Source organism: Corvus hawaiiensis, chromosome Z (assembly GCF_020740725.1).
Source record: "Corvus hawaiiensis isolate bCorHaw1 chromosome Z, bCorHaw1.pri.cur, whole genome shotgun sequence".
Lineage (NCBI taxonomy): Eukaryota > Metazoa > Chordata > Aves > Passeriformes > Corvidae > Corvus > Corvus hawaiiensis.
Genome location: NC_063255.1, coordinates 49493764 through 49519211, shown reverse-complemented (window position 1 = coordinate 49519211; position 25448 = coordinate 49493764). Strand labels below are relative to the sequence as shown.

At 38.5% G+C, this 25448-nt stretch overlaps 1 long non-coding RNA gene across 1 annotated transcript in view; it reads left to right on the top strand.

The window, feature by feature from the left end:
* LOC125320039 overlaps positions 1-24984 on the top strand; it is a 69866-nt gene extending 44882 nt beyond the window's left edge. The window contains exons 2-3 of the long non-coding RNA XR_007200972.1: positions 22146-22215; positions 23999-24984. This is a non-coding gene — a long non-coding RNA (uncharacterized LOC125320039). The remainder of the gene's footprint in view (positions 1-22145; positions 22216-23998) is intronic.
* The last annotated feature ends 464 nt before the right edge of the window (positions 24985-25448 follow it).

Below are 25448 nucleotides of genomic sequence, written 5' to 3'. Positions count from 1 at the left end.
AAGGCTTTGAACCAGGATTTACTGGGAGTTCAAAATGTGAAACAGAAAAGTGGCATCACCAATGTGTTGGCACCCGAAACCCACAGACTTCAAAATTACCTGTATCAGTTTGTTCTAGCTTAGTAGCTGTCGCTTTGCGTGTTTTACAGCTGTCTGTTACAAATAGGGGTGTGTTTGGTAAAGTAGGCTAGGCTTGGATTCCTAGCATCGGAAACCACGGAGGATCTAGCATATCCACCTGGTGCGAGCGCACAAGCAGAGGCACAGTTGTGTGATTGTGAGAACTCACTATAGTTTCTTGTTCACTTTGGGTTTAAGCGTCCTTGTTTCTCCCTGTTAAGGAATACACAAAAAATAGTAATTTCTCTTGTTTAACTAACCTTCCTAATATATAAATTTACAATGTTGAAAGAAGTTCTTCAAATAATTATATATGCAGAGAAAAGCTCCATCATTTTTGGTGGGTGTTTTGATGGTTTCTTTCACTATGTGCACATCTGTGTTTTGTGTTCTGCGATTGAGGAAAAATATCCAGGAGAAGCAAAGATTCTACCACATAAAAGACTGCAATTTAAATTCATACGTGAAACATGAATGTGTGCTCACAAATCGAAAAATAGAAAAAATTCTATTTGATCTGACTCTCCGGTTTAATGGAAATTATGAAGATTTGCGTTCAATCAATGGGGTAGTATGAAGAAATATAAACTTGTACACTGAATACACTCAAGTAAATGAGGACTTCTTAGATATTGTCTCACTACAAAAAATCTGATTTCTATATATAAGTTTTTTTTGTGGCAAATGACTTGTCAAATTTCTGCCACAATAATGTAAGATCCACTTAATAACGAGAAAGGTAATGCAGAGCATATACAAGAAATACTGAATCTTTTCTCTGTAATCCTTCATTTTGTGCATTTGGCTCTTGTGAACATTATTTCGCTTTCCCCAGCAGCCTCAGAAGCTGGTGATTTTGTAATCTGGTCAGTGAGCTGTGAATAAGAGAGAGGATAATACGATAGGCATTAATAGAAATCCAGTCACTGAGGCAGAGATACATATGCTGGTGCTTTTATTTATTTGTTGGTTTTTTTGTTTTCATTTGTGGTGAAGGTTTTTTGTTTGTTTGTGTTTTTTGTTTGTTTGTTTCTTTTTCAACAGACCACACTAGTTACCAGTAAAATGGCATTTTTTAGGTTAGCTCATTGGGTAAAAATAAGTTGTTATTGAGACACATCACTGTGCAAAAAATCCTTTACTTCCTTTAACTTCCTTAAGATGACTCCTCTTTCCCTCTTATTCATGTGTACATAGTTAGGGATTTTGTTGAGTTGCTCAAATTATTTACTATTTCTATTACTATCTTTGTTCTTATTCAAATATACTTTCTATTTACTTTATATAAATTCAGCTTAGCAATTTGTTTGTCTTTTATTTTCATCATTTCTTCCCCAGTCTCTACAGTCCTTGTCCACCTCAAAGGGGTGCCTGCCAATCTGTTACTGATAATGTCGCCTTACTCCAGAGTTACTTGTCTGGAAAGCAGCAAAAATAGAGCTGCAGGTGTAAGCTGGCCCCCTGCCCACTCCAGTCCTGATAGCTTCATATATCTTGACCCTGCCAAAGCTCTACAATTACATTTCATGACACAAAGCCAAGCAGTGTTATTCACACAGTGCCCTAATTTACATTTCCCAAGACAAAAGAACATACAGATACTGTTTAAGAGCTCTCTTTGCTTTTACATTTGTCCAAAGGTTAGTTTTAGGTCCCCTACAAGAAATCTGGCAAAGGGGATGGTGGTGAGTAAACTTTAAAATGAATTAAATCTATATAACGATTAAGGAAAATGCTATACTCAAGCTCTCATTGTTCTCATGCCAGCTGAAACTATAGATCAGTGTATTTTCTATATCAGAAATGAGCAGCTGCTAAGTCTTTTGTGGAGTAGAAAATAACTCTTATGTTCTTTTGGCTGTGTTTGATGAGACAAACTTTCCCTGCATATACGCCCTTGGTACAAGTTTCATGCTAAGAACACCTTAAATAAAGACAGAACTTGAAATGCCCAGAGAAAATACATTGCTCCCTTCTGCCACCAGGCATCATAACTGGACCAGGATTTACATCTCCTAACTTTGGACATCTACACTGCCTGTATGTGTTTCTGCACTGCAGATCTGTCTGTCTCCATAAACAATAGGAGAAAATAAGCACAATGAGGTCAAGACTCCCATTTGCCACAGATGACTATTCAGGATGAGATGAGTTGTGCTCAGAAGTGTTTGTACATCTATTGTCTCCACTAGAGGAAGTCTAGGGAATTACTACAGAATGAAATGACTACATTGGAGGTGTCTAATGTCAGGTGATCTGAATGTCACCCTGTTCTGTGTAGGCCAAATAAGGTTTCCAGCGAGATAAGGTTTCCAGTGAGAACATTTAATGCTGTAAAAAAAGATTGCAGAAGTATTAAAAGCAATGTTTTTACTCATTAACTCAGAAGAGTTTAGGGTTATTATTTATGGTCATGCTGTATGTTAGAACTAGCATTTCACAATTTTGTGTTACCACAGCTACTGGGGCCCTACATATGAGATGGGATTTTCCTCTGCTGAGCTTTCTTTAAGATGCAAAGTGTGAATTTGGTCTATGGACAGTTCACCATCTCGTCTACATAGGAGACTGAGAGCAAAAAGCATTGAGAAAATGATACAGTTAAAAATAGCAGTTAATGATAGCAGCACCAATGGGATGAGCATTATCCAGCTTCTGTTAGGGAAAGGACACTAGTAGAAATTGTTTGAAAGATGAAAAGGTAGTTCAGTGAGTTTTACTAGAAATTTCTCCCAAGCATAAAGATCTTGGGTGTGAGCCTGAACCTTCTCGTTTGAAAATTCACCACATGAAGGAAATAATCATAAGCTGGAGGTGAGCTTCAAACTCTTGAATGCCAGTTAATATTTAAATAAGATGAGGAAAAGCTGAGAAAAACTTCAAGAAGTCACATCGTGGTAGAAGAGGGAGCGACTATGCTGCAAGGTGATGCATTGCTTGTCTCACTCAGTGAGACCAGTACATAATCTTTGTAAGCATAGTGTTTTGTACACATTGAAGCACTGATGCTCCTTTATTCAATTCCAAATAAAAGAAAGCTGTAACTATGAAGGCAATAGTTGATCATCTGGAAAAAATTTTGTCTTGTGAAGATGTGGAAGGGCAGGTGCTGTGCAGTAGAACTTCGATATATTCCACATCCTTGACATCTGAAAACTAGGAGCAAGCCAAGTTAAAGATGACATCTTTGTGACATGAATATATATACCCTTATCCACAATAAATCAGTAAGAAAGTAGCCTCAAATACCTCAGGAAGAAGATGTTAAAATTTTGACCTTAATTTGACAGTTATCCACAGGAGCTCAGAGAGACATGCTGAGAGTTTAATTTGGAAAAGAGTTTGGTCTGGAATAAAAGGGTAGATTTGTGACTGTGGCTCAGAGATAGTAGATGAATGTCCAAAGAAGAAGGTGGGTTTGGGGATCAGAGAGATAGGAGAGTGGAATGCTGGGAAGCCTCAAGGTGAAATTACGGTAGAGGGGTAGAAGAACCCTTAAAAGTCTAAAAATGAAGGAATGGAAGAAGAACAGGAGGCACCTCTTCCTAAGGACATGTCCACACCTGTTTAAGACCTCTCTGTGTAGGAGGAAAATTGAAAAAAAAAGTAAAATAAATGAATTGGACACATTTTTAATATAACCACACCACAAGATTTCTTATTGTTCTCACACTATTTACCACAGATATAAACAAGCTTTTAGGTCCTGAAAATCTACAAAAATTAAAAGCCTATCTAGAAATGTTTTCAGCGGTGAGAAGGACCTGGTAGCAAGGGAATGCTCACAGCTCTCTGCAACATGGGGGGTTGGGCTTGGTGATTCTTAAGCCAGGTCTTTTCAGGCACTATGTGCTATATCAATATGTGGGAGAATGAGTTATTTCTTAGTCCTACTGTCAGTTCAGGAAGTGAAGTGCTTCAAGGGGAAAATTTGTGTTTTGTATAGAATTGACCCCTTTTTTATTCTGCAACCATTGCCCACATATCTGATGAGGATTTGTTTTGAAAGGCATCTCAGCTCTGGCTGGATGGAACGGGACAAGGGCCCTCCAGGGTTAAAATCAGATAAATGTCTATTTGAGTGAATATCCTCAAATGTTTGGAATGCAAAGGATACCATGAGAAACAAATAAAGCCATTACATTCATTGTTAACAGAATTAGGCATCACAGATGTTTCTGTAATGCACAGATTTCTGCATTCTCAAAGAAGCTTTTCAGCTGTCCTTGCAATTTTAAGACTAAAATATTCTATTAAAAGAACCAGTGAAAATAAATGAAACATATCATTATTTTTACAATGGATAAATTGTTGATTTGTCAAACCACAGAGAAAGGAACTCTAAGTTATAATTCTCGTTCCAATTTAAGAATGCATTTAAAGAAATAATTAGAAAACTACAAGCCAACCCCCCCTCTCTCATTGCCTTCCTGAGGCTTCTTTTACAGACCCTTTTTGCTCTGGTATTTTTTGATAATTCTTTTTAATCTTCCTGTGCTTTATCATAGGGATAATTTGAAGCTGAAAAAGAAAGTTTAGAGGAGGTTAGATTAACAGTTCTCTAGAAATGTGAGGACATAGTAGGCTAGTCCAAATTCCCTGAAGCTTGGATGTGCCAGACTTTTACAGCTGCATTCTTCTTTATCAATCTATCAAAACCCTTTAGTACTATCTTTCAGCAAAGCTGTGAATTATTTATCCCTTTGGATTTGGACATTTTTACAAATGTCAATGTAGCTGCAGTGTGCAATGAAGCCAATCGTTTAGCTGCCCCCTCCATTATGTGAAATAATAGTGCATTTTCTGTGTGGACACTATTGATACTGAAGTGAATGAGCCATGAAATCAAGGTGTGAACCGCTGTAGAACTCTCTGCCTCCCTTCCCCCTTCCCATCTTAGAATTTTTCTTGGATCCAGATTCTTGGTAAAAAAATTTATAACACTTGCATAATCTCACAACTTGTTTCTCAGTATTTTATTACCCCTTAGTTATGAGAGACTGAGTTTACGTCTACCTTAGACGTTATAGAAGGCAACCTTGACCCAAACTGAAGTCTGATAAATGGCACTTCTAAACTCATATTACACATGCTCTCATGTTCTGTTATTTTGTATTGTTTAACAAAGGAATAAGTGAGTTTTCTAAGTCAATATTTTATTTTGCAACTGTTGTCTTTGAAGAAAACGAGCGAGTGGTGAAGCTCTGCAAAATGTGCCAGTTGCAGCCCAACAATCAGCTCATCACTGCCAGGGCAACCATGCTCATGGAGCAGGGAGAGGCTTTTCCTCAGCTGCACCAGTGAAGTACAGGAATGGAGAAGGGATTATAAAAACAAATGGTTTGCTGAAGAAGCAACAATAAAGTACAATCTTTCTAGCTAATGACTGAGAAGTCTAGATAAATGTTACCAAAATGTGCTGAGGATTTACAATGATTGATTTTTCCCTCTTATCTATTCTTTGTTGGGTACTTTTTTTTACAAAAAGTTTCCCAGGTGCAGCTCAACAGCTTGCTAGTGCTTTGTATCCCTCCTAACCCAGATGACAGGAGATGGACTGCTTTTTAAAGCAAGACCTGAACAGCATCCAGGCTTTGCCTAATAAATTGTAAATATTTAGTCGCTGTTCTGCGGAGGTGTGCTTAGGTATTTCCTGTGTATCTCTGGAAATATCTGTATTGCTGCAGTGAAGCTGAAAAAAATCAATCTCCAACAAAATTATAAATGCTGAGGATTCTGGCATTTTTAACCCAAACCTCTCAGATTTTACCCTGTTACTCTGACAAGGCGATTGATGGAAGCATGATCTCACTCCTCATACAGGCAATATGATGAGAGCTGCTCTCCCCACCATCCTATACTCATTGACCTTCATATGGGTTTTAGCTCAGATTATCAAGAGTGATGACATATCCCACTAGAAATCCTCAATCTCACATTTGAAAGACGCAACAGATGCAATTTGCTAGAGAGAAATGTGAATCAAAATAAGGATGAAAGCCTGAAGACTGGAAATATTAAGACAAGGAAGTAAAAACGGGAAAAGAGAGAGGGGAGGATTTTGCTTTTACAAACAACCCTGCTTGTGTAATTAAAAATGCAGTGAGTAGGGCCAACATGATGAGCTACTTCTAGTCATGTATTTTTGCTGATTTTTCAGAACTAGACAAGAGTACCTAGTCTCAGTTCTAACAAAAAATCAATAGCAATAAATTAATAGAAAGGAGGACATTTTGTCTCTAGTTCACTTGTGTAAGAAGTACCATTTCTTATTTTTGTTCATCCATTGATGCATGGGTATTTTACTGCGAGTTGAAACCAACCATAAACTGGTTATTAACATGGCCAAAAGGGGGCTATGACACACGTGCGAATAAAGACATTATTGTTTCAGGTACAAACCTGTGGTTTGAAAATTGAAAACAAACTCAAGAGAGATTTGATGGTTATGTGCAAATCCTCAGGGTTACTTGATCATAGTGCTTTAAAGATCTCAATTCCAGATTTGTCAGCTTGGAAGAAAAAAAGATCCCTTACCTCTGACCAAAAGGGAACTACTGTGTTGCCAGAGCTATTGCTAAGGATAAGAGCCCCCCAGGGCAGAGAAGTATATTAGATCAAGGAGATTTGGACAGCCTGTTTTAAGCCAGTATTACATTCTTACCAGGAAATACTATATATTTGATAGGATTTGTTTAAAGACCACAAGACGGTGCTCATTCAGGCGTTGATGTTGGAGACCATACAGAAAGTTCTTTAAGGACTGAGAAGCGTAAGAGAAAATTTTGAGACTTTTGATAATGGCTTCAATGAACAGGAGTGTGGAAGGATCTTTAAGGCTTGTTGCACATGCCAAAACCCTCCAGACCAAATAAAGAAAAAAAATATTGCTAGTCCAGGAAATATAGATATCTAAACCAAATATGAATTAACTTATTTTCAGAAGGAGAGTATTATCATCAATATAGTCAGTAGCATCCAAATATTTTTTATGTTTGATGTGTTTCCACCATGGAAGGAAGGTGTCATGCCACAGCCTACTCCTGCTGGCATTTCTGGAGGTGATGGCTCTGCTTACTAACATGCATAATCAAAGACGTACATGCCAAGAAACACTGGACCTGCTGTGCAGTTCTGCACTGCCTTTCTGTCTATGCTCAGTAAATACAGTATTTTCAGGAAAGAGTACTCTTCATTATTAGTGATTTACTGGTTTCTGTGCAATATAAACGGTATATATGCAATAGATTTATTTGGATATGTGCATTTAAAGGAAAGAATCTGAGACGTGCTGCGAGATGGTGGGCATACTTATCTACCGCGATTTCTCAAAATCTCCCACTCCTGATAGGAAAGATGGCAGTGAGAGAAGGCCCAAGTGCAGAAAGTGTTCTCATGTGATTTTCACTATTCTGAAATAGTAGTCTTATAGCAAATTTTACTGACTTCTCAAGTAATTTTTTTTGGAATGTGGCAAGTACAGCATAGTGTTCTCTGATAGTCATATTGTAATGTTTGTGAATTTAAGTGATTTGAGGTAGGAGTTTAGACATACAATTTTTACTCCTTTTAATCTTCAAATAATAGTTAAAAAATGGTGTTGAAAAGGCCACAGAAAAGCCCAAAGATTTAGACCCTAACACACTTAGAAAAGTAATGTTATAAAAACCAACAACTCTTGAAATTACCATAAAAAGATAATTAATTTAACAAAGATTTAATCAGGAACAGTACAAAAATAAAATTGTAAAATAAAACTAGAAAAAGTCCAGGCACCAGGATCGAGAGCTCTTTGACTGAAGCGGCCAGGAGCCTCAGAGCAAGAACTCAATCAAAGCTGTGGTGGCTTTAGCTAGCCTAAAACCCAAGTTAATTAATTATGTCTCTAAAGAGGTATGAGGACCGACAGCCACAGCTTTGGGTCTCTTCCAAGGCTAGTCCTAGGAGAGACAAGACCACAAGACAAGACAAAACAAGTCAAGAAGGCGCTAAAGGGTACTCTCAGCTTGGGTAGAAGCCTTTTAAACTCTCTGGTCCCTCCCAGACACACCCACAGTCCACCCATAGTCCGGCCTTCACGGCCTCAGGTAATTGGATAAAAAATTCATGGCATCAGTTCTTTCATCCAATGCCTCACTTGCTGCTAAGGGCTGTTGAAGGAGTGGGGTAATCTGTTCTGTTGGCGGGAAAAGCTCCTCATTGAAATGCATAGATGCCATGGTTGCAGGTTACTGACTGTCAGAGGGGGACTCAGTTGCCTTTAATATGTTGACTTATGAGCTGCTGAGGGTCCTGGAGGGAGAGTCTTAAAAATGATTACTAACACACACAACCCAACTTTTTTAAACAGTGAACCTTTCAATTCAATATAAGTATTAACAACTGCAACTCCTCAACTTTTTGTAAAACACCAAATAACTTTCAAAAGGGTGTAAGCAACAAATGTGTAGTGGTAAACAGAAGGGGGTCACTTATGGATTAACAATAAGCCTTAACACAATAACAGTTTAAATAATTAACTCATGCAAAAGCCAAACTAACAACTTTATAAATGACAGTAAGATATAATGTAGTAATTAACTTGTTATGAGTAATTGCACATGGCCATCTGGAGGGACCCGGACAGGCTTGAGAGGTAGGTCTGTGTGAAAATCATGAAGGTCAACATGGCCAAGTTCAAGATCCTGCACTAAGGCTGGGGCAATCCCAAGCATAAATACAGACTGGGTGGAGAATGCATTTAGAGCAGCCCTGGGGAGAAACACTTGGGGATGTTTGTGGATAAAAAGCTCTAGATGACGTGGCAAGGCACTCTTGCAGTCCAGAAAACTTTACATTAAAGTTGCATTAAAGCAGCATGGCCAGCAGGTCAAGGGGGTGATTCTACCCCTCTGCTCTGCTCTTGTAAGACTCCACCTGGAACACTGCATCCCGCTCTGGGATCTCCAGAACAAGAACGATGTGGACTTGATGAAACAAGTCCAGAGTAGAGCCACAAAGATGATAAGAGAGACAGAGCACGTCTCCTGTGAGGACAGGCTGAGAGAGCTGGGGGCTATTCAGCCTGGAGAATAGAAAGGTCCAAGGAAATCTTGTAGCACCTTCCAGTACCTTAAGGGAGGTACAAGAAATCTGGAGAGGGATTTTTTATAAGGATGTGTTTGACAGGACAAGGGGAATGGCTTTAAGCTGAATGAGGGTGGTTTAGACTAGATATTGGGAAGAAATTCTTTACTGTGAGGGTGGTAATGCACTGGAACAGGTTGCCCAGTGGAACTGTGGTTGCCCCATCCCTGGCCAGGATGAATGGGGTTCAGAACAGCTAGGTCTAGTGGAAGGTGTCCTTGTCCATGGAAAAGGGCTTGAAACTAGGTGATCTTTAAGGTCCCTTCCAACCCAAACCATTCTATGACTCCATGATTCTATGATTTTTTAAATTAAAATGTCATCTTTTAGCTCCTTTTCTTATTAAACTTTGTTTTGGAAAGATCCAACAATGATTAGGAAAAGGGGAATGAAAACAAGGTGGCCACAGGACTGTCAGAGCTGATGTTGTGGGTGGAGTGGAGCCAGGCACAGTCCATAGAAGCTGTCTGCATACTTAGCAAACAACCATCGTACACCACAGACACATCTGACAACCCCAAGTCTCTCGCCTGTCTTTGGGCCAGAGCTGGCATATTCCAGCCTTCCCATGGCAGTCACCAGGGAAAGGAGACATTGTTTTCTCTTCTTAAAGTATCTACTCATGCTATTACATCCCTCCGGCTTCTTTTTCTTTTAAGTCCACAGTACATTTCTCCTTGCCATTGGTATCCAGGGGACTAAAACAAAGATAAGACAGGAGGCACAAGATATGAATGCACATTGTCACTCTAACCATCTATATCTGTGTGTGTGTGTGGATATACATTTCATAAACCAGTGTCTGGTTCCTTCTTAGTAGGAGATCAAGGCAGCTGTGCTGCTAGGTTTTCACAAAGGTGTCTGTGTGAAAAAAATATTTTTTACACTGTGGTTGAGCACACTTACAGTCCCTAAGCTTGAAGGCTGTCAGAGTGTTTTCCTCTTCATCTGTTTAGTGTTTATCTAAATACTGATTTACATTTAATAAAAAGGATTGTCTTTTTGTCCCAAGGGGAAGGACAGCCAACAGATGGATCACAAGAAATGTCATTAACCACTTAGGATGTTTTGACATCTTGCTGAAGATTGCTTCATTATCAGTGAAATGAAATTTCTTCTCTGCTTGTCTAGCAACTAACATTATTTAGAGAAAGCTATTACTATGACAAAGATACTCTGAAATGTATGTTTGAGCTACTGATTTATAATGTTCTTGAGATGCTTTGGGTTAGTACTTACTAGAAAATAAGTACTTTTTGAATTTTCTTCTCATGTACCATTCATGTGGCTATATTACTCAAAGATTAAGGCTTCAAATTTTCAGTTCAAAGATTGATTTCATAATAACAATAAAATCCCCATCAGGTAGGCCAGATGGAATCTCTTTAGACATCTTTTTCAGATTTTCTTTTGCTTTCATTTTATTTTGCCATAAACCTGTTGGGGTCCCTCCCCTGCCATGGAGCCCTGGGAGATGGGCCCTGGGGGGGAGACACGTTTTAACCAGTAAATGAAATAAAGGAATGAATTTTGAAACTGAGAGGTTTCCCGAGGCTTGAGAGGAATACAGTTTGTTCCCCACACTGTCCCAGAACGGATCAGAAAGAACAGAATCGGTGTTAGCTTCAGGGAAATTTAGAGATATCCAATTACTGAAAGATTTGAGATTTTTCTTAGAAAGAACACCTTTATGGAATTTAAAGTCAGATTTTAAGAGAAGGGTCAGAAGAAAGGGGTATAGGTCTCTCTCAGATTGGGAAAGGCTGGGTTTAGCTTGCCTATGTCCCATCTTAGTTCCTGCTTCAGCAGAAAAAAAGAGAAAAAAAACCCCAAAGTAACTTAAAATGCGCGCAAGAGGAGAGCAAAGCCCCAAGTTTAAACTCACAAATCCCGTTTTCTGGTGGGGCTGGCTCCTGGAAAGGTCTGCTGAGGGGATGGTCTGGCAGTTCGATCCTCAGGGACTTTGTCCTGGGTGGGAGATGAGGGACTCGAACTGTCCCCGTCCAAAAGGCCTGCTAAAACATAGGTCTGTTTTCAGAGGAGCAGCACACGAACGGCTGGCTCTGTCTTGGCGATCAAGACGCAGCTCGGGCCAGGTCCAGGTTCCAGGATCCAAGGCTGTTCGGGCGCCAGTTATTACAGCTGGTGGTGGGGTCCGAGGCTGTGACCCAGGAAGAGGTGACCGGTCTGGGGAGATGGTCCCGAAAGGAATCGCCTTCCCGAGGCCCGGTGTCTTCCTCTCAGCTACTGGCAGAGGAGCCCTTGCAGAGACTGTCAGCTCTTTAGTGATTATCAGCTCGTGATTTCAGCTCAGCTCTGCAGGGCAGCCTCCAGGCCAAGCCAGACCAGAGAGAGAGAGATGAGAAGACCCGTATGGCTGGTTCCGCACGAAGGGAGCTTTATTGTGGGTTCCCTCCAGCGAAGGGAAGGCCAGGGACGAGTTCTCCCTCTACAGAGGCGAACTGGTCTTTTATAGGGATACAGGGGATCAGCAAGGGGACCAATGGATTACAGAGGGTCTGGGATAGACCAATGGGTTACAGAACAATCTGCATAGGGTCTCCCAAAGGATTGTGGGTCTACTTTTCCTCACCATGACTCCAAAGTCCTTTCCAGGGAGTCCTGCTGGGCGGTTGCGAAATCTCTTATCTCAGCAGACATCCCTCCAGGGCAGTGGCTGGGCATATCCCACATAAACCCTAAACTTTTACTGTTCAAACCAGTTTGTACAGTAAAGAAGAATGGATTTCACCAACCTCCCAAATTACACTATTATCAGATAAGACAACTGAAAAATCAATAATCTATGAAAATTATAATATATATTGAAAGACCGTAGTTGGTTTCTCTCGTTGCCTAAATAAGGACAATAGTAACCATTCAATTCCAACAAAAGAGGTAAATTCACCACAAAATTACTTCTGGAAACTACAGATAAAATAAATAAAGATAACTAGGAAAATGTTTGTAAGGTATCAAAGAAGTAATCATTCTACCAATTAAAGCATGAGGCTCTGCCATAAGGTCGATAGCTAACCAAGTACACAGATGATTTGAGTCATTCTGTACTCAACAACAGATGACACCTACAATGGAATACTATGTACAGATGCTTTCATAGAAGATGGAAGGAAACATTAGACTGGATGAAAAAGAAGAATTCTGAAAGAATATTTGGGTGTGTCTAGGTATGTTTCTCTTGAGCATGCAATGGAAGCAAAGTGAAATCTTCCTCAAATAGTCTTGAAAATATATTTAAGTATCCCAAGCACAGTTTACAGCCAGATTGGTTTCCCCCTTCATGAGTTCCATAACCACCAGGCACAGTGGGCTGCCACAGGGCAACTAGCTCTCCCTCCTCTCCCTTGTTTGTTTTGCCCAGAAGTTGCTAAGAAATGTCTTATCTCTTTTCAACATTGATCCACCTCCAGTAAACAATGATACCAATAAAGTCTATCAAAATCCAAGTGAAACATGTTACTTAGAAAAAGACATCTGAATAAAAACCAAAGCTCCAAACTTGGATCTTTTTCCAGACCTTTAGTCAGGGACTGTATATCTCCTCACTAATATGCTGTAACAGTTAGATCTTTATTACCGTCTCTAACCACAGTTTTTGGAAGACATGTGGTACTGCAGGAGAACTAAAGCATATGTGTCAGCTCTTGCTGCCAAACAAAGTTGTTCTTGGCATCAAGTCACTTGCATGTGAACAGTGATTGAAGCTGCTGTCCAAAGTCAGTGGCCTAAGATCAAACAAAAACTGCTGAAAAGCTTAAGGGCTAGACAGAAGGATCTTGACTTTTTGTAGGACTAGTTGTGTGTCAGAATCTTTGGAAATAGTATTTTCTGCTCTTTATGTGAAATTCCCAAAATCTTCCAGTGAATGGATTTCAGTTCACTGCTTTATGGCCTGAGAGAGGCAAACTGCCACTACTACCTTTGTAATCTTTCAGCTTCAGATTTAATTTTAAACTAGTTTCACCTTTTTCAAGCTTTTGTTTGTGTAAGTCTGCAAAAGAATCTGCTTAACACTTTTTTTTTTATATAAGTTTATTGAGGTTTTACTTCCTTCCAAAACATTCATGGTAGATTTTACACAGCAGGTTTTTCCATCATGGCCGCTTTAGTATCAACCATCCTTGCAGGACTGTTGCAGACCAAGGTTTATTATCATGGTATTTATTGCCTCTTTACTTCAAGGATCTCAAAGCACTGTGTAAGCTTTGACCCCAGAGTTGTGCACCGCGGCACAGATGCAGTTTAATTACGTGTCTTGAACAGATCTGTGAACAGGCTTTGGCTTTTGGTTTGCTTCTGCAGACTGAAGTGTTCAGTAAAGTTCTTCTCAGGTAGAAACTGGGAGAAGTGTATTTTCTTACCAGTATAAAAAATGTACTCATTATCAGAGACAGATTATGGAATTTCTTCACTGAGCTCAGGGCGGTACCAAGGTCACATGTAACTTCATCAAAAAATTATGTTATTTTGTCCCTTTGGTGTTATGAGCTGGAGTGAAGAAATTCCATTATCATATTCTGTGCCTGGATGATGATCTTTGATCGCTTCTCCTTTTATGGGATTTTAAAAATTTGCCGTGACTGGATAATTTCCCAAAGAAAATACTTTTTATAGATGACAGCAGCACTGTATTTTAAATGGAATACACAAAGGTGTATATATCACAGACTGGAAAGAGACTGCTTGACAGTGATGGTAATCATCACAGTCTAAAAGCCAGCAACGACCAATACTCCTATTTATCCATACCACTTGATGCTAACACTAGCAAATCAACCAACTGCATGCTAAAACTATTTGAATATTTGCTGTTTCTTTTAAGTGCCCTCACTCGTAATAGCTTCCATGAAAGTATGTTAGGTTTTGTCATCCCATCTGATTCTTGTGATCTTTTCCTACAGATCTACATGTTCCTAGTGTTTAAGGCCTTGAAAGTGCTGCCTGGCATAGGAGTATTTGCAGTAAAATGAAATAAATAAAGAGTTTAATACCTTTTAGTTCAATGGCACAAGCATACTCAAATTCTTTACACTCTATTTCTCTCAGTCTCTGTAATAATATAATATTGAATCTATTGCTATTTTATGTGAAAAAAGGAACAAGAGATATTTTACTGTCCTCATTTTAGTCATTGTGACATTTTATTGGCAAAAGTCTGTTCATACAAAACATTACTTTCTGAAAGTAATGCACACAAAATTGCCGATCAAGTACATGAAAGAGGAATAGTGACTTTCCTGGTATTAAATGAGGACTAATATATTTTGCATTCTTCATGCTTACTGCCTCATCTCATTCTGACTGCATGGATCTGTAGCAGTCCCTAAGTGCCCTGAATTTTAAATGAAACCTTAAAAGCTGATCAACTTTGCTTGTGGTTCTGTTACAGTCCTCCACAAAACACAATAATCTAAACCTGCAGGCAACAAAGAGGAATCCTGAGTCCTACAGTCAGCTCTTGATGGTTTCCTCTTGATCTCACTGTGTAATGCCCATTTTTGTTGGTGTTTGCATGTAGATATACAAGTATGTAAGGGAAAGCGGGGAGAACAACTGAGAACTAGACCGAATTAGAGAGGAAAAGCCATTGAGGAATGATTGGAATGAAAAGAAGGACTTTTTTATCACAAATGAGAAGGGGCGTAATGTTTCTTCCTCTGATCAAGTGTAACCTGCATAGAGCTTATAAGATGCCCCATGAAAGGAAATGGGAAAATGCAAGTAAAATAGGTTAAATTATAGAAATTATAAACTTGTCTCTAGGAAGAAGACAGAAGGGGGGGGGGGGGGGGGGGGAGGGAACAGGGCAGGGAAGAATGTCCTGGGTCTATATTTAGTATGGAAAAACAAATTATTCCACTGCTTAGGATGAGCATCCTGGGCCACACATTTAGATTTTAGCTCCATGGTTCCCTCTGCATGAAGGTTAAGGCTTTGGTAAAGGCCTTGGCAGGAAGGAGCACTTATGCTCAGCTCTTTTCACTGCAGCTAGAATAAGCCCAGATTGGGTATCTCTGCTTTTCTCCTGTCGCAGGTGTTACTGGTGGTAGTATAACATCCCCACCTATGCTGGGTTCCTGCCAGGCTGCCCCCAGGAAAGTGTGCAAACTACTCATGTGTGCCCCAGACTCCAAGCTGCTGGGAGGGATATGCTGGGAGGGATAGACTTGGACTGACAGTGACAAAACCTTTCCTCTCCTGTCTGCAATGTCAATAATGTCAATGTTTTAAATATTTCCAAATACATTGTCTTATCTCTAATCAACAGAGGTTGAAAAGAGGTGTGGCACTTAACCTATTTTTTTCCTCCCTAATTGTTTTCAGAAGGATGAGAATGGGAGCTGCTTCAGGCAAAAAAATTCATGGTATGAATAAATTTGGAAATAATTATTCCTGAAACTGGTATGTATTTATAATATATATATGTATATATAGATATACGCTTGTACGTAACAATGTACATTGTTTGAAGGACAAAAACATAAAAAAACCCCATAGGATTGCTTCAGTATTTAAATTCTACTTCCTCCAATTTTAGGAGGAAGAAAAAGAGGTCCAATTATCTTTTCAGACTTGCTTTGAAGGAGGCAACCTGCCATGCATTGAAGAGCAGAGGACAGTATGAGTGTGGCTTCTGGACTCAGTACTAAAATATAAATGAGCATGAATGGGTTTAAAACCTCATGTGAGCGTTACAAAACAGTGCATCTCATTTTCGTCTCAAGTGAGAGTGACTCAGAGGAAACTCTGTGCAAATCAGTGAAAGTATACAGAAGCGACAAGAGAATCCAGTTTAGGATGAGTTTTGATGGACAAATGTCTTCTGCCAGTTTTCACCCTGTCTGCACTTTAATGCAAATCCAGTATACAGTCAGCTTATGAAAACCCTGGCCAATGTTTCCTCTATGAGCAGAAACTGACACTCCACATGAGACAAGAAGTGACTGTCACTGTTTATTATATTCGGCACATATAGTTCAAAACTTGTGGCCTTCATTATTTTGGACAAAAATATCTCTTTAGAGAATAGACTAAAAGTTCTAGCATCATGTTCAAAGATGTTTTCATTCTAGGGATACTTGATATATATGAGTGATATACAAGAGTGTACACTCAAGTCTAAGAAGTGAACTTTCTCAAAAAACCATGCCCATGCACACATGCCCACACACATACACACACACTCACACATTTTTAATTACTTTCCATTTCTTAAATAAATATTTCATAAGATTAAGTTCTGCAGGAAAATGAAGCCGCTATTTTGCTCTTGCTGTGTATCCAGAGGTGTTTTCTGACAGTGTATCATTTACAGAGTCCTGAATTCTCATTCAGAAGGCGATAGGAAACTGATGCACTGATAGCAACCCTCTTATCTGTTTTAATAAAAACTTAATGTCCTTTCTTTCCCCCTACACTTCTGGAATTTTCAAGTAATTTTTTTTTTCTGAATGCAACTGGTTGTCTAGCAAACGTCTAAATCATATTGTCTTAATTCTTGGAGAAAGCTGTTGAGCAAGCTTTACTGTTGTAAAGGTGAGTTCAGACTAGACAAGAAGCATGTCTTTAAGTCTTTGACAGTTAATCACATAGAAAATATTTCTGGGGCATCCCTGGCACATGCAAGTCTGTCAAATGCTTCACTGTACCTTCGGAAAGTGCTAATCAAAGGCAGTGTAACAAATTAGAATAAAATATATTGTCAAGATTCTTCTCTTTCTCTCTCTCTCTTTGTTGTTGTCGTTGCATGCAGCATCTATTAAGATACTAGTTTTCACTGAATGGCTTTTCTCCTTACCTAAGGAGTGCATCAGTTATGTTAACATCTACCATATAGGTTTTTGACATGTCTAGAAAGGACATTGTTTTGTTGACTGAAGAGGTCTGGAAAAATGTATCAAAACAGACTCCTTATACGTTCCTTCCCTAAACTATAAGTTAAATAATCTTAGTCTTTGAGGTATTGATGGAAATCAGTTCATTGATTTTGGAGGCCTGAAGTGCAAAGTGGCGCTCTCTCTGAGTAAGGAAAGGCAGAAATTTTTTTTTTCCAGCCCATGTGTTCTTCAGTGTGTGAACGTATGAGGTAGATCAAAAGTACATACAATCACTCTGTGATATGCTTATTTATTCATTCTGGTCTAAATCCTGGTTGGCTTTTATACAGGTGTATTTTCTCAAGATCAAGTGTATTTACCTTTGATTTATGCAGGTAAATTCACCATGCTGAGTGCTCACAGTCCGTTTCCTGCTAGCAAAATTCAGAATGTGGCTTCATTCACTGTATTTTAAAATAGTAGAATAGCTTGTAGGCTTTGTGAAGTCCAAACAGAGGCCATCCCTGAGTACCAAGTGTGGAAGTCTCACATCTTGACCCAAAATACAGCTGAAACCATCGACTCTCATGGCAATGTTCCACCAGGGTGAAAATCCCTTTATTAAAATCACAATCCTGGACTGATGGGACATCCTTTTTAGGTGAAATTTTTCCAAAACTTGTCTTTTTGAGCAGTGCTTCAGAATTCCACATCTACATAATAATAACTGAGGTTATGCAAAGAAGCCAGAAGCAGAAAACCTTGAGGAAATTTTAATTAGTTTTGAGAGCTGGGTCTGGAGACAGTTACACCATTTGCCCAAATTGTTTCATTCATTCTTTTTCCTCAAGTAGCTGAGCTCTAGGCAGCAACACAGTGCTGCTACAGTCTGACACCAGCATCTCCTGATGTCTTGTTTCAGAGTCAGAGTTTGAAGACAAGAAGAGGTCGTTCCAGACCACTCCCAAGAGCTGAATTTCATCTTCTAGTGTGTTTCCTAGCACTTTGTTTTGTACAGTGCTTCTGCCTGGAATTTTGTCAGCCTAATGAACGATCTTACTACACGTGATATCTGCCATTATATGATCAACATAATTTTTTTTCACTGATTTACAAAGATTAATATTCACAGCGAATTGAAAATAATACATGGAATTATAGTTCTGGGAATAATTAATGTTTAAAGATGTTAAAAAAATAGAGTTTTATGGCTATTTTAAATTTCAAATCATATGAGATGTAAATTTTAAAAATGTTCATGTTCCACTTCAGGGCAGCGATATTGATTCTTTGTTTTCTTTATTAGTTCAATTTTTAATGCATGAAGTTACTTAATTTTTTTACAAAACCTTTGGCATTTCTGGTTGTATTGTAGATTGACCAAGCTGAGCGACTCTGTAACTTGCATAACTTAGGCATTTCATACCTGAGTTTTATCAGAAGTTTGTGGTACAGTTTATCCTTAAAGATATACCTCTGCTTATGGGAAACCGTAACAGTTTTCCAGCCAGATACTAGAAGAGTTGCAATCAAATAAACATCTGACAATAACACTTAAAAGACCTTAATAAATATATAAAGATAATTGCATCTTTTGTTGAACCTTTACCAAAAAAAAGAAAAAAATAAACAGTCTTAGTATCATCATTGTTTTGTTTAAGCCCTCTTTTCCTTTATACCCTATCATTTGAAATTTATTGTATTGAATGTGCAATACACCAAGATGGAAATTTGCTTTTCTGATAACACATTCAAACAACAGCTAGAGGGAAAAATGGCTATTTTATTGTAACCAGTTTACAGGATCAGATTTTGTTCTGGGGGTGAGACTGATAAGTCCTAGCTCCTCCCCTCACCTCCCCACCCCCCCAAAAAATTAGTCAAGGAGTCAGAAAACACAACCTTACTCAAAACAAAACTATGAAACTAAGAAATTTGTAGGTCAGTACATTTACATCAACTGCCATGAAATCATTGGATAGAATACATTAATCTTTCTCCTAAAATCTTCCTTCTAAGGAGGTCGAGGAAAGCAGCAGCAGATACCTATGGAAGACTTGCAAGGAGGGCTTTGAATGCTGCTAATCAGTCAGAGAACTTGACTATTATTCTATGTAAATGTTCAGAAATGGTCTTGTCTTAGCCTTGTACAGAAATGGTATTATGAGTCAGGAAAAGAAACTCTGAGAAAGACTATGAAAGTCCAGCAAGAGGAGACAAATTTTTTATATGTTCACACACAAGAGGATTTCTTTTTGGAGTTAAAGGATAGAGAGGGCGTCCTCAAATTTTAGCCCAAAGAAATTGTCCAGGCTTTAAGAACTGTCCTTTTAAAGCTGCCTTGTTAGTGATACCAGCCTGAAGATAATACACATCAATGACTTCAGCTTAGACAGTTGGGATTTGAATGTTCCACTGCTGCATATCCTTTTCAAGCAAACTATTTGGATAATAGAGCTTTCTTTTATTTTCTTTTTCCTTTTTCTTTCTTTCTTTTTTTTTCTTTTTTTTTTTTAATTTGGAAAGTGCTATCAAACTGGGATCTCTTAATTTCAAAGGATTCATCTTTTCTTTTTCTTTCTAAACTTTGTTAAGGAGTATAAGAATAACACAATGTAAAACTGATTTCCCCTAAAAGATAGAACAGTAATGTAATGAAAATGAAACAGTGGTGTTGCAGACTGTAATCCTTCTGAAGAAAAAAGAAGTCAGAGTTGAAAGTGAAACACTGGCATATGCTGCCTGAGATGAAAGTTACTGCAAAAGGTATTGGTATTTTGACCTAATGGAAGATGTAAAGAGAATAATGAGGTTACATGACCTCACACTAATTTTTAAATCAGTGCTTTCTTAAAGGAGCATTTTGTTGTCAGCAGCTGTCTACCAATTATATTATCAAATTAAATACACACCCAAAACCAGTGGTCTCTCTTCTTTCTCCCTTTCTACTTTTAGAATAAAAGTCAGAAGAAAGGCCTCATCTTGACTGCAAGTACGCTTTAGATGGATTTAAAGTAAGTTAATTTGAAATGACAGTAAATAATCCTGCACCATTCAGTCACTGGTTTTACATTTCTCTGTAATTATCTTTAAATAAGTCTTTTTAAGCACACTTCATATGTAGTGGTTTTTTTCTTCCTTTACTACTTTATGCATCAGATAAAAACGGCATTTCTTTAAGGAAACCTAAGTCATTATTCTTTGCCTTTGGGGATGTGTTCAAGGAGACGTATGAATTGTTCAGGAATTGTAAGTGCCAGCCAATGCAGATTTTCACCGTGCTTCCCTGCCCTGTATGCTCCCACTGCTTCAAAGTAAATAGCTGCATCCTGTCAGCCACCGCTTGATCAATGTCTTTATGGTGACACAATAAGCTCCATGAAAGCAGAACGAGAAAAGATGAAGGTGATTAATGCTGGTGTAAAAGCAGCTATAGGAAAGAGGTGAGGGGATAAAAACAAACTCATATCTCAGGATCCCATGGATGTGTATTTGTGTAGGGATTGGGCTGACACTTCAAGTAAGTGGTGCATACCCTGTTTTATCCCCACCCTTAAACATCATCCTTTTTACCTTATTAGCAGTTACTTCGAGTCTCTCTGTAAAAGGAAGAAGTCCTTGCAGCTCATTTTTCTAAGGCACTTAAGGGTCATTACTCTAGCACTGAGGCAAATGTTTTATTCATTTTGCCACACACTAGTTTCCTTGCTAAGGCTTTTGTAACAAAATGCTGCACAACTTATCAGAGGAGTGATTGATTAAGCAAGAAGGAACAGAATTTGGGCATCCCGATGAAATTTGCTCCCAGACTGCTCAGTTAACATCAATCAGTTTTATTTAGGTAGTAACACTTGAATACTAAATAGGTGATTTCATCCATTGGAGAAAAATGGGTGATGATATCTTTAGGTTAATATTACTTGAACATTTTGTTCTTGAATAATTTATAACTGTTAGTGATTGTCTGCCTCTTCACAGTTGTCTTTTTTGTTGTTGCTAAGGTGCTATCCATGCAGGCAGCGCTGATCTGAGGCAGAAAGACATAGTCCTCTGAGTATAACCGGTCGCAAAGATGCAGTTTGTGCAAGCGCAGTTCGGCTGTGTGCTGAGTCAAAAATGCCTTATTAATAAAGCTCACACCTAATCAGTAGAAATGCATCTGCTCCAGAGTTGCAGAGGCACAGGTTTGATGGTCAGACTTGTCCTGCTGCAGCCACGGGCCAGCAGCTGCCTTCCCATGGGCTGCAGGTGTGCACTGACTGCTAAATTCAGGGCTTCACAGAGTTAAGCTCTGCCCAGCACAGCAGTAAAAATGCCCTGTACCCGGTATAAGCAGGCATGTTTGTTTTCTTCTGCCACGGAGCTTTTTCAAGTAGCCTATCTACTTGGAGTGGAAAAGACAGAAGTCTCTTTAACTAACAGAAACATTGGGTAGACTGCTTTGGATACCCGTCAAAGAGAGAGAAATGCTGCCTGATGCTTAAACCAAAGATGTAACTTTCTGGACTGAAATCAACAGATACATCTTTACAGAGCTTAGTGATCCCTTTTTCTTCACCAAAAGCCTGGTCAACCATTGAGAAAGGCTGACTGTCAAAGTGATTGAGTCCCTGTCCCTGGAAGTGTTCAAAACTGTGTGGAAGTGGCACTTAGGGACATGGTTTAGAGGTGAATATGGTGGTGGTGCTATGTCGATGGTTGGACTTGATGATCTTAAGGGTCTTTTTCAACCTTAACAATTCTATAATTCTATTGTTCAGTGTTGGACCTGCCAGAGTTAGGTTAATGTTCGCACTTGATGATCTTAGAGGGCTTTTCCAGCCCCAATGACTCTATGATTCACTTTATATTATAAAATGTTTAACACTGCACTCTAAATGATACAATTCTGTCTCATATTAATGTGATTCATAAATGCTATCCACATAGAACAAAGCAAAATATTTTAAGTTTTAGATTTAAAAAGAGCGATAATTCTACAGAAAACTTGTATAACTATGATGAAATTTAAATTATTATGTTGTGTCTGATCATGTAAAGTAACCAAGTGCCTTTTTGCAGGTCATCAAAATCCAGGGCTCATTTTGGTGCCTTTTTGCCTGTCTCATCTTTAAGTATTCCAGTCAATCTGGTAAGAAATGTCTCTGTCTTGAGTTTAGCTGGCTTTTAACATTCTTTAACATCAGTGGACTGAAAAAAAAAAAAATTCTTGGGAATTTGATTGAGGAGAATGTGATACAATTTGTATTGAATGTACTCTGGACCTCTTTAGGTGCACTTGAGCCAAATAGAATTGATTTGAATTGGACATACGTGTAAAATTATATAATTGGCTGACCTTTGTAGCAGAAATACATGGCTCATTCTGAGGTGCAGATTTCCCAGTGATAATATATTTCTCAGAAGAAAATAAGGGGGAAAAGGTAACCAGACCACATCAGTCAGAGTAGCCTAACTGAGCCAGGAATGTGTCATCTTGAATTTCCTTCCTGTCAGAAACACCCTATGTTATCAGCAAAGAGGAAAACCTATCACCATTACCTTTACATTTCTACATGATATAAAAGAGAGAGAAAGAAAAAAAATTCTTTATTATACACTCAGTTAAAAGTCTCTACTGGACCAAAAGGAGTATTTTTCACCTCATGAAACAAAAACAGTTTCAAAAAGCTACATTCAAGCTGCTGTTACTTACATGGTCTTGCTGCAGAAAAACATTTGACAGCTGTTAGAAAGGAAAACAGTTTTGTGCTGTAGAGACCTAACTACAGGCCTTGTCCTAATGACAGTGGATACCTGGTACCCATTGGCACAGTCTTTCAAACTCTTTCATATATCAGCCAAAGGTGCAGGGAAAATTTGCTGTTGCAAAGCCTTATCTTGCAGGACATATAGATCATGCTACATGCTGCTCAGCAGAGAGGCCACACACAGCCACCAACATGCTGTGCAGCTGGTGCCACTGTGGGACAGAGGGACAGCAAGGCTTCCCTGGCTGGGTTGAGAAGAGTGCCAGGTGTCCTTTGGGCAGCAGTGGTGATCCAAAGCTCCCTTTAAGCCAGCAGGATGATGTTTTGCTGATATTACCTTCTAGTTTTAACACATCACCAGAGACACCTGACAGCCTGGGTGAATTCTGGATGATTTTGAAAAAGACGTGGTGCTCTAATACAGATAGAGAATTGACCACCAGAAGCATCAGGAACAACAGACAGGAAAACTAACTCTACACTAGCCCATCTCACCCCTATTCCTCAAGTAACTATGAGGCAATTGGACCTTTTTGATATCGGGTTTCTCTTTCATTTATATGTGATTTTTCTCATTGCTTATACCATTGATACAGAGGTCTGATGGACTTATGTGCTACAAAAACCTGTAACTACTGCTTGTGATAATGATGCTCTGGTGGTGACTGAGGCAGTGCTTCCTAGGAGGGTGCTTCCCAAGGAGGGGAAATTATTTAATATAGGAGGGTGCCCTGTTGTGTTTTTCATTTGTGTGTGCACACACGCACATACAGATGTATAGGTACTTAGGCGTGTGCAAGCTATTTCTGTAGAGTCAAATGGAATTTGGATCAAGACACAAATCATCTAAAACATCAAGCTCTCTTCTTAGCCGAAAAATGACCTTTTCACAAGTTAAATGTACCTTTTCAAATGACAGCTCATGGAATGAGAGGTAGCAGACTTGAGAAACTTGCTGACAAATGCCATCCTTGTTTTATTTCAAGGATCTAGGGCAAGGGACATGTTGGAAATTATTAGCCCAGAAAAAAATTGACATGTCAGACAGGCAGGCATTTAAGCTCCACAAAAGAGTTTGGGGTAAAAGATATTAATTCGCATATTAGAGTTATACTGAAACTTTGACATGTAATATTTTTTTAATCTGTAGTTTTTGAATTTCAGCACAGTATGCACAGATTCTGAATGCAGTAGATTGGAACAGATTGGAGAAACAGCTATCACCCTGATTGAGAAAAGACAGCCCTAACAACAAGTCTGACAAAACTGGTCTCTGAATTTTTACCTGGCAGAATTGATTAATTTTCTGCTGTGCCTAAAAGTGTAAGATATTTATTGCCATAAGAGAAGAGCACAGTCTTCAAAGTCATGTGAAATACTCTGTTCTGTATAATAAAGATTTTTTAAGTTAGAAATTTCTATAAAAAGAGACTCAAATTTAGAATGTACTGTTGGGACCACTTGATTTATCTAATCTGACCTGAATTGAATTTTTAAAAATAAAAATGTGTAAACACATCTTTTATTTTTGAGCTAATCACAAAGACAGTTAGAACTCTTTCACATCTCAGCACTTGTTCATAATTTTTGAAAAAATGAATTTCTAGTACCAAAGCAGCTCTATTTTTAAAGCAGCTGTGTGCAACGGTAACGTAATAAGTCACATAATAATCAAGTTACTACGTAACACTGAGGGGTTTTTTGCAGTCATTTAGTGGGTTGCAGAAGAGAGGATTTGTTCATTAACTTGCTAGGCGATATCTACTTCTATACATATTATGATATTGAAATGACTTCCCAGGAACACACTGTTACTCATTAGAAATAATATTGGGCTGTGGTGTAATTAAAGTAAAATAAAATGTACTGTGACTATAGCTAAACAAAACATAAGTACAAAATATAGATCTATTTGAAAAACATGGCCTCCATTTCAGAAACAATGGCCTCTGTAATGTTAACTTATAGACTGGTGTAAGAGGTCAAGAAAGGTAAACGGACTTAAAACTGTCTTTTTCAACAAGTAGCATGTTTACTTTGCATACATGGATAGTTTGGCCAAACAGCAGAGTTTGTAATGTTTAATGCTACATCTCTAGAAAACATGTGGCTCTTAAACCACAGTCAAATCTTCATGTCAAACATGTATGTGCCTATAATTACAATATAGGTAACAGTTGTCTGAAGACTAATGCCATGACTCACTGTCTTACATTTGTTCATGAAAACACAATGTCTATTTCACTATATATAGTGAAAAAAAATTTGTTTTCCCTACTAATAACTTAGACTAATTCCCAGAGTTATGTACATGGAAAATAATAATTACTCAAGTAAGCACACACTGGTGCAATGCACAAATATTGTATACCATAGGAAAGCTCTATATGTATTCAAGTTTCAACTCTTTGTGCTGATAACAAATATTTGGTGTGGAATGATTGTCCACTACTAGGAATGCTGCCGTCACTTTTTCTGTAGCTAAATGAGAACTGTAGATTTTAACACACCATTATTAACTTATATTAAAAAAGGCCTGACTGAAGATACTGCTGTGCATTTTCTTCCAGGAAAATGATCACATTCAGTCAATCTTGACAGTTCAAGATAAGTC